Here is a 15,615-nt window from a genome sequence, read left to right as displayed (position 1 = left end):
TTTAACAATCGTTGGCATAGAACTCAAGTATAATAGAGTTCACTCATTTAGAGCAGACAGTTTGGTATGTTTTGATTAGACGTATGCACTCACAGAATCATCACCACGATCAAGATGCAGAATATCTTCATTACCCTCCCCCCAAAGTTTCTTCATGTCCCTTTACAGTCTCTCCCTCTTTCCACTCCCATTCCAGGCAGCCATTCAGATGATTCCTATCTCCATATATTAGTTTGCATTTTCTAGAATTTGATATAAATGCAATCATATGGTATGTACTTTTTTTTTTCTTCTAAACTGGCTGATACCATACAAACCCTTCACTTTTTCTTTCACTTTGCGAAACAGTTTTATAACAGCCATTCTTCACTTCTATGGAGGTATCATAAAGTGTGTTTTATACTTCCTCTTCAGAGAATTAACTGTTGAGTGAAAATGGATTATGGATTTTATAAGTGAACCTTTTCTTGCCACACTTAGAAAGTAGAATTGGACTACAACCTTTGAGATACTTTTAGTGTTAACACTCTCTACTTCTATGTAATGTTTCCAGTTACTATTCAAAGGTAATTTTGTACATTTCTTTGAAATTAGTTCAGGGACTATAAAAATATTGAGTAGGAATTAGAGTTTGTTTTATTTTAAGTTCAGTGCAATTTCCTACTTATTTCTGGGAATGTCCGCATATACTTAATTGCTTAATGAGCTTTCACATGGTGAAAACAAAGTTGCCATTTCAAAATTTAAAGTGGCAAAGGAAATGTGTATAAAAAGAACATCAGACTTCATGGGGCAGCTGCATTCCATAGGAAGAAGACCTGCCTGAATGGAATCTAAAGAGTAAAGTGAAAACCCTAATATATTTTAAGCCTTAGTCATAAACATATGGTGGTATCATCTACATATTTGCCTCTTGATTTTTTTATAGTTCCAGACCACACCCGTGTTGCAGATTGGCCTTTCTACTTTAGACCAGGTTCTTGGGAGATTTAAACCTTAGTGGTAGGCAGAAAACTTCAGTTTGGCCCTGCTTATTTTCTTTGGTCAGACACTGACTTTGGCAGAGGATTAACTGAGGATAAACACATCTTAGACTGAATTTTAAATTTTCTGAGTTGTTTCCTGGGACCTCCAAATCGCGTGATAAGACCAACCGAAGCAGGTATGCAAAATGTTCCCTTATCTTAATAGCAATCATCTGGCCTCAGATATTGGAACTGCTTTTTAAAAATATGTTTGTTGGGGCACCTGGGTGCCTCAGTGCTGGAGCATCTGTCTTTGGCTCAGGTTGTGATCCAGGCGTTCTGGGATGGAGTCCCTGCATCAGGCTCCGTGTGGAGAGCCTGCCTCTCCCTCTGCCTGTGTCTCTGCCTCTCTTCTCTCTCTCTCTGTGTCTCTAATAAAATCTTAAATAAAATAAAATATGTTTATTTTTTAAATTTTTTAAAATAAATTATGTTTAATTGAGATAATCCCTCTCATGTTTCATTTTGTTTTAGTGCATTCTTACTTTGGGAGTCTAGGTGGCTTTGCATAATCAATGCAAATGGTAACCATGGTGTGAGGTCACATAGTTCTTGATTCTCTTTTGATTCTCTGTTTTGAAAACTATTTCTTCCTTAAGCAATACTTGTTAGGTAAGAAGGGGCTGTTTTGGTTTACTCAGGATTGGATTGAAAAGTTCAGTTCATAATTTTTGATTGAATTTTTCTTTTAGAAATGTATATAAATTCTTAGGAACATCTTCCAATCTGTGGTTTAATCATGGATAAGTAACACTTTTAATTTCACGGATACATAAAACAAATGATAATAGAAGATGTTACCAGTACTGGGACATGTTAAGACAATATCCAACCATCTGGAGTCTGAAGAAAATATCTTAATTGAAATAAATTCTTTATCATCATTTTTCCTCTTCTGCTTTTTTAAGTACCAGAATGTACTTGGAGATAGTGCTCTTGCTTAAAAGCTTCCCCACCCCACACACTGTTTCACTGAATTTGGGAAGAGGCTGAAGGCTTTCAGGAAATTTCCTTATATAGTGTACAGATAAGCATGTTGCCTTTCACTGTGAGCATTTTTAGTGGTTTCTGAAATTGGCTGGAGAGCTATAGATCTTTACCTTGGAAGCTGTGGCAGCCTCACTTGAGCTCTTTTCTTAGTAAAACAGAAAATGAGCAGTTCCCAGCCCCTGTAAAGCTGAGAAGGTCTTGAATGATGCATGTCGAGGAAAGTTGGATACTGATACTGCTGGCAGTTTGCACAGCTCCTGGTGCCAAAGAATTAAAGACTCTGGAGCTTTCTTAAAAGGGCCCAGCTTCTAAAAAGTTAAGTATGTTTCCTTTGTGCAGTGACCTGAGCTCTCAAACCTCCTAGTAAGACTTACCTGCTCAGCTTTGTGGGGCAGTCAGCCATTTAAGTTTATTTGTATGCATCATAGAATAGAGTTATTCTGTGGCTCTTTTGAGAGAAACAAACGCAGCATGATCAGTGAACTCCGGAGAGTGAGTGCCATGGACAAATTTCACATAGTTCCTAAGAAACTCTTTATGGCTTTCTAAGGAGCCATAATTCCCTTTCCCGTATTATGCCTGGAGTCCAACAAAAGCTGTGCCCTTGTGCTAGTCCTTTCATAATGAACTGGCCAAATGCTCAATTGTGTTCTTGCAGAGGAGGGGGGATAACATTCCTTTATGATCCTTAGTTTAGATCAGCTTACCACCCAAAGCATGATATTTGATTACCCTTATTATGTTACTTTGCATAGCTACAAATGTTACTAATGGCGTGGCCTTATCTCGCCACTAAAAAAGTCCAAGTTCACGCTCACTTACATTCTGTGCTGTAAAAGGCCCTATTGGTAAGGATCCCAGGAGGAGGATCCTATGGAGAATGGAGTGGCACTTGGGGCTAGGTCTGCACTGCAAGCGAGCATCGTGAACTCCTGAATAGAGTCCACTGAGTGCTTGGCTGCCTGTTTTCTCGAAGTGCTGATTTTAATCTCTAGCGCTCATTGTATCTGGGCCTGAATTGCTTTAAGAATTATAAACATTTCCTGGCCTTTTCTGACAGTCTCCTTGCATAGAATTGAGACTTTTTAGGATCCCTTCTGTTTCTTTCCTTCCAAATGTTTCCAACCCAGTTCTCAGTCGTATAGGATAGAAGAGATGCTGTCATTAAACCAGAAGCAGCAAATGGTGGGAAGAGTTCTCCCTTTACCTATTCCAGTAGACGCTGGACATTGAACTCTTTGTCCTTGGACCAGTGGCCTGCAGGCTTTTTTCATTGTTCTTCTCCCATCCATGAAAATGTTTTGTGTATACACCACTTCCAAAGAATATATTTATATAAAAAAAAAGAATATATTTATAATAACTATTATCTCATGGTACAATATACACACAGGGCATTGTTCATTGTTAGTGACTGTGTAAAACTGTTATTTTATGTAGTCTTGATAATTTTGGATCATTTGTCCGACCTGTGGTCACGTTTGCCTCTGTTTTCTTTGCTAATGTAGCTGGTGAAGACTCAGGAGGAGTGGAGGTGTGACTGCTCTTCTATTTTTGTAGGCTTGTATGATTAGCGTATTTTCAGTACCTGGTTTCTGTGCAAGCATCTCTTAAAGCTACTTTCCCAGTCAGTGAAGAAAGGCTTGCTCTCAGCTAAGATACGTAATTTGTCAATCCACTCAGGCATACGTAAATTTCAGGATGTTGAAATATTGGAAGTGGTCAAAGGAGCGATGGCCCACTGTCCAGCTCTTGTTTGTGGAATATCCACTCCTCTCTTGAAATGTTAGTGACACGGGATTCCCTATCATAAGGAGTAAATCTAGGTTGCTAGTGAAAATAAGTATGTTAAATATTTGTAAATCTAATTTTGTTCCTTAGCCCTGCTTCCTAACGTTCACTTCCTGCCCTCTGGTGGAGACCTTTGTTCTTGGTATCTTTTGAGGAGATAAGGGTGTGGCCTCAGTTTTCTCATCAGTAGAGAGGGTTGGACTAGATGGCTTTTTTCTCCTTTTTTTAAAAGTTTTTATGCATTAGACAACACTAGAACAAGGGGAAGGGGCAGAAGAAGAGGAAAAAGCAGATTCCCTACTAGAGTGGGGAGCCTGATACTGGGGCTGACCCCAGGACCCCAAGATCATGACCTGAGCTGAAGTCAGGTACCTAACCGACTGAGCCACTAGGTGCCCCAGGACTGCTTGACTTTTAAGGTTTATTTTTATTTGGGATTTTTATCCCATTTAGTTTTTTAAAATCTTTTTTCTTTTTTTAGGCACAGGCCTATGAACTCATTCTCATAAATAACTAACTGTCACTGCTTGGAAGTAAATATAAGGAATAGTCAGAAATATGGATGACATATTAGGATATGCTTTTTTAAGTCAAGATTTTAGAAATATATGTCATACCCAAGCACAACTTACAAAGTCTCCTTACTCTTCAAGGCTCATGCAGCTTCAACATTATCCCCTCAGGAAACTTTTTTTTTAAAGATTTATTTATTTTTTCATGAGAGACACAGACTGAGAGAGAGAGGCAGAGACACAGGCAGAGGGAGAAGCAGGCTCCTTGCAGGGAGCCTGATGTGGGACTCGATCCCGGATCCCAGGATCACAACCTGAGCTGAAGGCAGGCGCCCAACCACTGAGCCACCCAGGCATCCCAGGAAAATCTTTAGACCTCTTTTGCTTCCTTATTTTTCCTCCCATACACCTCTGTGTACTTTTATTGGTAGATGTGAATCATGGTTATATGTATACATGTTTGCCTTTCATGAGGCAGTTATTTATTGCTCAGTTTTATACCAGCAAGCCTTGCTGATTCACTTCTTGTTTTTCACTGAAAATGTTGAAGAAAGCTGTTGAGAACGTGTTCTCCAAAAATTATTCTAAAATATTTCCTTCCCAAGGGAATGTTTTGGGAAAAGCTGGGGTTGTAGTTCTTAAGTTGGAGCCTGTAGACCTTTTGGAGGTACATGGATGGGCTTGAGGGTTGGATGTGCATCTACAGAGTCTCTGAAATCATATACAAAATTTAGATCTGTGTACATTTTTATGAACACAGTGCCCATAGCTTTTGATCAAAAAAAGGCTAAAAATCAAAAGACCATTAAGAACAAATGCCATGGGGGAAATCTAGGCATTTTATATTTATTTATTTATTTATTTATTTATTTATTTATTTATTTATTTATTTAAAAGAGATTTTTTCTTTTACTGTTTTTGCTTTTTTTAAAATTTTTTTTATTTATTTATGATAGTCACACACAGAGAGAGAGAGAGAGAGAGAGAGAGAGAGAGAGAGAGAGAGAGGCAGAGACAGGCAGAGGGAGAAGCAGGCTCCATGCACCGGGAGCCCGATGTGGGATTCGATCCCGGGTCTCCAGGATCGCGCCCTGGGCCAAAGGCAGGCGCCAAACCGCTGCGCCACCCAGGGATCTCCAAATCTAGGCATTTTAAATATAAACTATTCATCTAAATTTATGTTAACTTTCTATCCTGATTTCTGTCACTTTTGTATGTTTTTAGTTCTCTGTAACATTTTGTGACCTTACTATGCAAATCAGTATTTTCAGCAATACTAAATACCATAACCTTGAAAATGCCATGCTGTATTTCCTACTAATTACATACTCATGGCATTATCTTATTTATGAATGATAATTCTTATTGAATGTAATCGGTAACTGTTTTACTTATTAGAAAAAAAGGAGAGTTTGGGGTTAAATTAGAATTTAAAAAGTACGAAGAACCACATATAGAACTGTTTTGTAAAGCTCTATACTAAGTCTTCTAATTTCAACATCCATTGAAAGAGGCTCACATCTCTTCCTTAAATATCATGTGGAAAGATGATTCCTTGGTTTCCCTGACATCCTATTTCATGTCTTCATTGCTCTTGGACATTCAAGAGTCAGTGTGGCTTTTCAAAAGGGACACGGGGCTGGGACTCAAGCACACTGAAAACAGTATGAGCTTTGATACTCAGCACCAGATGACCTAGGCTATGTAGGTTGACTTCTTGGAGTCTATTTCGTTATAAAATGAGAGTAAAATAATACAGGGAAACAGATAATACTGTTACATAGAAACTTATTTTCAGTTCTACTTAATGGATTGATGTTGGTCAAATGTGATAATATATGTGAAAGTGATTTGTAACTTAGAAAGCACAGAGACACCTGGGTGGTGCAGTCAGTTAAGTGTCTGTCTTTTGGTTGGAGCTCAGGTTATGATCTCAGGGTTATGAAATCAAGCCCTATATCAGGCTCCCCGCTTGAGATTCTCCCTCTCTCTCTGCCCTTGCCATATACCCTGTACTCTCTCTCCGATAAATAAACAAATTATAAATAAATAAGCACATTAATGTAAGACTTCTTTCTCTTGATAATGCCACTTATTCCTTACAATGTCATGGTGGTCTTCTTTAGTCTTTGGTTTTAGACCATCATGAAGAATCAGTTGCAAATCTATTTTTTCTTTCACAAAGTATAGGCCATTATTACTAGCTTAAGAAGGAAATGTTGGTGTGTTTGCTCTGAGGCACTTATATTAACTGAATAAACAAAATGACATGAAAACACAAAATGACATGAAAACACAAAAATAAAACATTAATGTTATTTAAAATACTGAAGTTAAATAAGATTTTTCTAAGATTGCAAATGTTGAGTGTCAGTCTAACTCTGTAAGCAGAATGATTAAATTCCACTGTAGCAAATCCTGGTACTTTCCTGGGCCCAACCTTATATGAAGTAGTGGGAACATGGACCTTTACACAGTTGTTTGAATTATATGACTCTAGTGCTTACTACCTGAGGAGTGGTATTGAGTGAGTTACTTAACCTTGTTGAGTTTGAATGTCTTTATCAGTAAACATAGATAAACCTCTACTTCTGGGGTTGTTTTAAGAATTAGAGATAATTTGAGATGCCTGGCTGGCTCAGTCAGAGGAGTGTGCAACTCTTGATCTCAGGGTTGTGAATTTGAGCCCCATGTTGGGTGTAGAGATTACTTTAAAAAACAGAATTAGAGATAATTTATATAAAGTGCCTGGTACATAGTAGATTCTCTTCATTTGGTCAATATTATTAACTTAAAAATTGTATTATTAATTCTCAGTTTGTGTATACCTGTGTCTAGGTTGGTCTGTTTTAAACCCCATTCATCATTTAGCCTTTCATTCTAGGTGCTCTTTATTTAAGCCAAAGAACAAAGCCTGGCACACTTAAGCTTTTCCTCTATATTCACAAATTGAAATGTTAACTTAGGGGAGTGCTATGTAATTTGCTTTAAAAACAGGTTTTTTGATGTATTTTCTTAAAACCAGATGAAGAGGATGGTTAAGTAAAATGCATGATGGAAAGAAGAACTGCTATATATAATTGTAGGATATGCCCCAATTTAATATTATTTTGTGTAAGTTTTCTTTCATATTTTTAGTTATAAGATAGTGAAACATGCAAAAGGATAGTGAGAATAATGAAATATACACACATTTTCTCTAACCAGATTTAAGAAATGTTGTGATTTGCTATTTTATGCATTAGCTCTTTATTTTCTGTAAGGAGTAAAACATGTTAAATCATGTTAAAACAAGTACCTACATGTTAAATCATGTTAAAACAAATACCCACTTCATTTCAACTGTTGTGTAGTATTTTGTCAAGTTAATATGCTATAATTATCTAGTCACCTGATAAAGGAATTCAGGTGGTTTCCAATTTTTTGATACTACTAAGGATTCTCTGGTTTTACTTTTATTTTTGGTATATTTATATAAAAGTTTATGCATATCTTCACCTCTTCCAGGTATATACCACTCTGGAGAGCAAAATGGTTTAAGATGTTAGGTCATTATTTTCATTCTCTTTTCCCATTTTATGTGGCTATTAAAATAATATTTAAAATCTATGGCATAACCCCATTTCAAAAACATACAGGTTCTTAGGTATATAAATATACATGAGTATTTATAAATTAAAATAGTCCAGAAGGATACCTCCTAAGTACTGCAGTGGTTTTAGATTTTTGTGCTGAGCCTAAAATACATGAGCAAAGCAAGAAGATATGACCCATAATGGTAGGAGAAAATCAGTCAACCAAAAATGACCCAGAACTGACACAGATATTAGAATTACCAGATAATGGAATTAAAACAATTCTTACAGCTGTATTCCATGTGCTTAAAACAGGTAAGTGGAGACATTGAAAATACTTTGAAAGATTTATACTGAACTTCTACAGATAAAAACTATAACTTGTCAGATGAATTATATATTGGATGGTTTGAGGGCAGATTAGATATTGTAGAAAATAGTGATCTTGAAGACACAACAGTAGAAACGATCCAAAATGAATCAGAGAAAAGAAATTACAAAAAAAATGAAAAATATCTTCAGTAATTTGTGAGACTTCAAATGACCTAATATCCATGTACTTAGAGTTCCTAAGGAGGAGGGGGTACAGAGAAAAATATTTGAAGAAGTCAGGCTAAAAATTTTCCAAATTTGATGAAAAGAATAACCCTACAGATCCAACAAGCTCAGTTAACTAAAGCAAAGATACAGGAAGAAAACTGCATCAAAGCATGTTGTATAAAGAATGTGTGTAAACACACACACACACACATATGTGGCTGACTCAGCCATCAAAAATAAAAGAGAACCATTTGCAACAATGTGGGTGGAATTAGTATTGTGCTTAAATGAAATAAGTCAATCAGAGAAAGATAGTTATCATATACTCTCACTCATATGTGGAATTGAAGAAACAAAACAAAGGATCATAGGAGAAGAGAGGAAAAATAAAACAAGATGAAATTAGAGAGGGAGTCAAACCATAAGAGACTTAATCATAGGAAACAAAATAAGGGTTACTGGAGGGGAGGTGGTGGGGGGTTGGGGTAACTGGTGATGGACATTAAGGAAGGCGTGTGATATAATGAGCACTGGTTATGATATAAGACTGATGAACACTGACCTCTGGCTCTGAAACTAATTATACATTATATGTTAATTAATGGAATTTAAATTTTAAAAAAAGGAAGGGATTAAGAAAAAAATAGCACATTGTAATTAAACTGCTTAAAGCCAGTCCTAATGATAAAATCTTAAAAAGAAACCAAAGAAAAAAGACAACTTACATAATTACATACAGAGGAAGAAGATGATGTAAATTTCTTGTTGGAAACAATGTGCATAAGATAGTGGAAGAACAACAACAACAAAAAGATAGTGGAAGAACATCATTAAAATACTGAAAACTGTCAACCTAGAATTCTATGCCTAACAAAAATATCTTTCAAAAATAAAGATGAAATAAAGACCTTTCAGACACATAACAAGTGGAAAAATTCATCCTCAGCAGACGCCCACTGCGAGAAATGTTATAGGAACACCTTCAGGCAGAAAGAAAATGATACCATATGGAAATACAGATCTATATACAAAGGAAGGAAGGCATCAGAAATGGTACTGCATAGGTAAACTGTAAGATTTTTTTCTTCTTATTTAGGAATATTTGAAAGATAATTATTTAAGTAAAATAATAAAAAGTAGTATGGGGTTTATAACATATGTAAAATGTATGACAAAAACAGCATAAAGAACTAGTGGGGGAAAATCGAAGTATACCACTGTAACATCCTTATCCTCTACATGGAATGGTGTCATATCACTTGAAGATAAACTGTGATGAGTATAAACCCCAGTGCAACGACTAAAATAAAACAGGTAAGGCAGAAAAGAGATAAAATAGAATTATAAATAATAGTAACCCCACAGCAGATAGAAAAAGAGGGAGAAGGAAACAAAGAACAGATGGGATAGATAGCAAGATGAGAGACTTAAACCTAACCATATCAATTATCAATTAAAAAGTTAATGGTCTAAACATCCCAGTTAAGAAAGCAGAGATAGTTCAGATAGGGTAAAAACACAAGACCTAGCTAAGTGTTGCCTTGAAGAAATATAAACCTTCTCCTTTTTAAGATTTTATTTATTTTATTTTATTTTTAAATTTTTTTTTAAATTTATGATAGTCACACACACACAGAGAGAGAGAGAGAGAGAGAGGCAGAGACATAGGCAGAGGGAGAAGGAGGCTCCATGCAGGGAGCCTGATGTGGGACTCAATCCCCGGTCTCCAGGATCATGCCCTGGGCTGAAGGCAGACACTCAACAGCTGAGCCACCCAGGTGTCCTGAAATAGAAAACATTTTACATATAGACTTTAAATATAAAAACTTAGGTTAAGGGATCCCTGGGTGGCGCAGCGGTTTGGCGCCTGCCTTTGGCCCAGGGCGCGATCCTGGAGACCCGGGATCCAATCCCACGTCGGGCATCCCAGTGCATGGAGCCCGCTTCTCCCTCTGCCTATGTCTCTGCCTCTCTCTCTCTCTCTCTGTGACTATCATGAATAAATAAATAAAATCTTTAAAAAAACAAAAACTTAGGTTAAAAGTAACAGGATTGGAAAAGATACACCATGGTAATGCAAGCCAAAAGAAAGCTGGACTCTGGCTAAATTAATATCAGGCAAAGTAGATTTCAGAGCAAAGACTATTTCTAGGGATAAAGAAGGTTATTTTATAATGATAAAGGAGTCAATTCATAGTTTATGTACTTAATAGCAGATCTTCAAAATAAATGAAGCAAAACTACAGTAAGAAATAGATCCACAATAATAGTTCAAGATTTCAAGTGAATAGAAGCAGTAGACAGAAACTTAGCAAGGACATAGAAGACTTAACACTATCATTCAACTTGACCTTTTTGATATTTATAGGACACCTAACAGCAGCAAAATGCACTTTGTTTTAAAGTACACACAGTGTTTACCAAATTAGATCATATGTTAGGCCATAAAACAAGTCTCAATGCAAATCAAATGAAGCATGTTTTCTCATCATAATGGAATTAAATAAAAAACCCAATTAGGGAAATCCACAAATATTTGGAAACTATGTAATATATTTAATAACCCAGTGATGAGGGGTACCTGGGCAGCTCAGTCAGTTAAGCGTCTGCTTTTGGCTCAGGTCACAATCCTGGCATCCTGGGATCTAGCCCTGCATAGGGCTCCCTGCTCAGTGGGGAGTCGGCTGCTTCTCCTCCTTCTGCCTTTCCCTCTGCCTGTGCTCTCTCTCTCAAATAAATAAATAAAATCTTAGAAGAAACCCAAACCTAGTAATGAAAGAAGAACTTAAGAAGGGAATTCTGTATTTTGAACTGAATGAAAATGAAATGAAATTGAAATGAAATGAAATGAAAACACAGCATGCCAAAATGTGTGGGATGCCACTTAGAGTGATACTTACGGGAACTTATTGCACTAAATAGCCCTGTATGAAGAGAAGAAAGGCTTCACTTTCCTCCTTAAGAAGTTAGAAGAAGAAGAGCAAAAATAGTACAAAAGCAGAGTGAAGAAAATAATAATGATCAGAGTAAATATCAACAGGATTGAAAACAGAAAGGCAATAGAGATAAATCAATGGAACCAAGAGCTAGTTTTTAAGATGATCAATAAAACTGATCAATAAAACATCTAGGCAGACTGATTAGAAAAAAATGCATATCAAAATAAGGAATGAGAAAAGTGACATCACTGTAGACTCTACAGCTATCTATATCTATATGCCCCATATTTATTAAAGAAATTGACTTTGTATTAAAAACATTCTTGTGAAGAAAACTCTAGACCTAGGTTGAAGACAGGAAAAATAAAATATAGGAAAAATGTAAGGAACAAATAATACCAATTCTCTCTCTCTCTCTCTCTCTTTTAATAATACCAATTCTATACAGACTTCTTCAGACAAGTAGGAGGGCATACTTCCCAACTCATCGATGAGGGCAAAATGATTCTGATGCCAAAACCAAAGAAATTACAAAAAAAACAAAACCCTATAGAATAAACATCTCTACATTTATAAAACATGGAGCTGCTTTAAATGCAAACTTTATCTTTCTCCATTTTTTCCCCTCATCTCCCTTTCCCACTGTTACGGCTCCCAGAGAGGCTGGCCAGCCTCATCAGAGGTGATCAGGGACAATTAGTGTACAAGTGTGAGTATGGGGGCCAAGCTACCACTTTCCCCCAGTCTTCCTCCCTGTCTGCTCACTTTGCATGAGATTCTGAAATTTTTTAAAAAGAGAATACAACTATTTATTCTATAATTACAAAAGTAGTTTAAAGCATACAACCTCCTGGAAGATCCAATAAAGGAATGTCTGGCTTTTCATGTATGCTCTTCCATCGGATCCTGACGACCCTCTGAGGTGTAGATATTATTACTTACAGTATTACAAGATCCAGAGAGGTCAGGTACCCAAGATTGCGTGGCTGGTGAGATGGAAACCTAGCATTGCATCTTGGATTTTGTCAGGTTTTATAGCTTAGCTGAAGGCAAGAGGGTGCAGGGTGTTGAGAAGGAAGTCTGGGGCTGCTGTCCTGTTAGGGCAGAAATGCTGGCTTGAAGGGGTTGGCATCTTCAACAACCCAGGGCCCACTTATCTGGTCTGTGAGTACTGTCTTTGGAACATAGGGGCAATAGTGATATTTCAGGCTGGCAGAAACATATCTGCTTTAAAAAGACTGCCTAGGTATGGAGTTTAGTATATGTGTTAAAATCCAGCCATACCATCTGTATCTTTGCGGCTCATTTTAGAATATAATGATGTCTTGTATTAGATTTTTTTAAATTTAAAAACATTGAAACAAATTTAATTCTGGGTAACATACAGTATTAGTTTCAGATGTATGGTATAGTGATTCAACAGTTCATACATTATCCAGTGCTCCTCACAAGTGCACACCTTCATTCTTATCACCTATTTCACCCATCACCCCACCCACCTCTCCTCTGGTAACCATCACTTTGTTGTGTATAGTTAAGAGTCTATTTCTTAGTTTGTTCTTATCTTTTTTTTTTCTCATGTGTTAAGAGTCTATTTCTTAGTTTGTTTTTATCTTTTTTTTCTCATTTGTTTTCTTGAATTCCGCATATGAGTGAAATCACATTGTATTTGTCTTTCTCTGACTTATTTTGCTTAGCATTATATTCTCTGCCTCCACCCATGTCATTGCAAAAGGCAAAGTTTCATTATTCTTTATGGCTGAATAATATTTCGTTACACACACACATACACATATATGGCACATCTCCTTTATCCATTCATCTATCAGTGGGTCCTTGGGTTACTTCCATAGTTTGGCTATTGTAGATAATGCTGCTATAAACATAGGGGTGCATGTATCCCTTTGAATTTGTGTTTTTGAATTTTGGGAGTAAATACCCAGTAGTGTGATTACTGGATTGTAGAGTAGTTCTACAACTTTTTGAGGAAACTCCATACTGTTTTACACAATTTTCATTCCTACCAACAGTGTAGGAATGAAATGTTTTTCTCCACATCCTTGCAAACACTTGCTTTTTTTCTTGTGTTTTTGACTTTAGCCATTCTGATAGGTATGAGGTAGTTTTGATTTGCATTTCCCTGATGATGAGTGATGTTGAGCATCTTTTCACGTGTGTGTTGGCCCATCTGGTTACCTTCTTTGGAGAAATGTCTGTTCGTGTCTTCTGCCCATTTTTTGATTGAAGTATGTGGTTTTTGGGTGTTGAGTTCTATCAGTTCTTTATATATTTCAGATACTAACCTTGTATTGGTTATGTTATTTGCAAATGTCTTCTCTAACTTATCTAAATTTCTTCTACTAGGTTGTCTTTTAGTTTTGTTGATTCTTTACTTTGCTGTGCAGAAGCTTTTTATTTTAATGTACTCCCAATAGTGTATTTTTGCTTTTATTTTCCTTGCTAATGGGACATATCTAGAAAAATGTTGGTGTGGCCAATGTTGGAGAACTTACTACTAACTGCCTGTGCTCTCTTCTAGGATTTTTATGATTTTAGGCCTCCTGGTCCTCCTATTTAGGCCTTTAATCCATTTGGAATTTATTTTTGCGAATGGTATAAAAAAGTGGTCCATTTCCTTGTTTTGCATGTTGCTGTCCATTTTTCCTAACATCATTTGTTGAAGAGACTGGATTTTTTCCCCCATGGGATATTCTTTTTCTGCTTTGTCCAATGGGTGATTTTTAAAACCTCTGTAGCAAGGATGAACTCTCAGGCCTCAAAATTTAGGTGTATATAAAATATCTTCACTTTTCTATAACAGCATAGTTTCTATTATTAATACCCAGATAGTGGAAGACTTTCCTAGTTATATGGGGTAAATCAGTCATTGAAGGCTGAACTCAGTTGTCTCCTTCACTGTGTGGTATTTAAGTTTTCAGAAATTTCACTGTGTCATGGCATGGGTTTGAGGGTAAGGAGTTGAGTTCAGGACTGTTGTTTCTCTGACACTGGCTTCTGGTAAGACTTAGGTTCCTGTAGTCCCCAGGTGTCCCTTCATGCTGGTATCTGTGGAAGCATCTGAATTCCCAGTTGGTTTGTGGTCCATGGGGTGTCCCTTTATTAAGGTCCTGAATCCTTAGGGTGCCTGGCTGGCTCAGTTGATAGAGCATGCAACCCTTGATCTCAAGGTTGTGAGTTCAAGCTCTACCTTGGGTGTAGAGATTTCATAAAAAAAAAAAAAATCCTGAATCCCCTTCAAATATACCTGGCTTAGTAGTGGAATGGTGGAGAGAATGGGGTAGGGAGATTGTAAAAACAGTAAGTTACTATTGAGCAGTTTTACCCCATTATATGTGAGATCACATGTCTTTCCCCAGTTCTCACTCCTCCATGGAATACTCTCTGGATCACATGGGTATACAGAAGCCTCTCTCCCCTGTTGTTTATGTCCAGACCGTACCATCTACCCTGTGATACTTCTTACATCTTAAAAATGATCTTAACATCATTTTAGCATTTTTCTTCTGAATTTTATCAATTATATACGTAATACTAACATTGCTATGTAACTTTCTATTTGTGTTTCTCCTATCTACCCACCCGCCCCCGCCCTCCAACTAGTTTGTAAGCTTCTGGAATGCCTAGACCAAATATTAATGTCTTGAGGCTCTTCACAGTGCTTAACATTGGGCTAAGAGCGTAGCTGGCCCTCAGTAAATATTGACTGACTGAATGAATGAGTTTAAATTTTTTGAGTATAGAAAATAAATCTGTATTATCTTTTATATCTCAGCATAAGTGTTCAGCCCTGAGTAGTCATAAACTATTTTCATTTGATTGAATTGAGAGTCCCTTTATGTTATTCTTTCTACATGTATTTCCAGTACCCAAGGAACAGTGTTCAAGGAACCCTAGAACAATCATGTCTGCTACATGCAAATGACTTAAGGCATTGATTAAAATCAGCTGGGAGGGGGTAACTGGCTGGCTCCTTTGGTAAAGCATGTGACTCTTGATCTCGGGGTCATGAGTTTGAACTCCATGTTGGACATTTCTATAACAAAAAAAATAACACTTTAAAATATTAAAATCAGCTGGAAGAATTTTATAAACTAGGGAAGCTAAAATGAGTATAATTACCTGCATGGTATGTCAGGATAGGATATAATACAAGGCCAGAAAAAAAGACCTGGCAAGTAGTATTTGTGATGACAGTTGTTCATGAGGCTGTTAGCAAACAGTG

General features: G+C 36.8%; 1 protein-coding gene across 2 annotated transcripts in view; it reads left to right on the top strand.

The window, feature by feature from the left end:
* The window catches only part of PLS1 (plastin 1), a 103,503-nt gene that overhangs the window by 29,137 nt on the left and 58,751 nt on the right, over nucleotides 1–15,615 (top strand). The window contains exon 1 of one of the 2 annotated variants that reach the window (XM_072792411.1): nucleotides 977–1,162. The exons of the other annotated variant lie outside the window; for it this stretch is intronic. The gene's annotated coding sequence lies outside the window, so the exon portion shown is untranslated. Of the gene's footprint in view, nucleotides 1–976; nucleotides 1,163–15,615 lie in introns of those variants that run through there. 2 annotated transcript variants of the gene reach the window in all.

The sequence above is a fragment of the Canis lupus genome, chromosome 22 (genome assembly GCF_048164855.1).
Source record: "Canis lupus baileyi chromosome 22, mCanLup2.hap1, whole genome shotgun sequence".
In the NCBI taxonomy this organism is placed as follows: Eukaryota; Metazoa; Chordata; class Mammalia; order Carnivora; family Canidae; genus Canis; species Canis lupus.
Note: the sequence above shows the minus strand (reverse complement) of the source record. Positions and strands in the feature narration are given on the sequence as shown.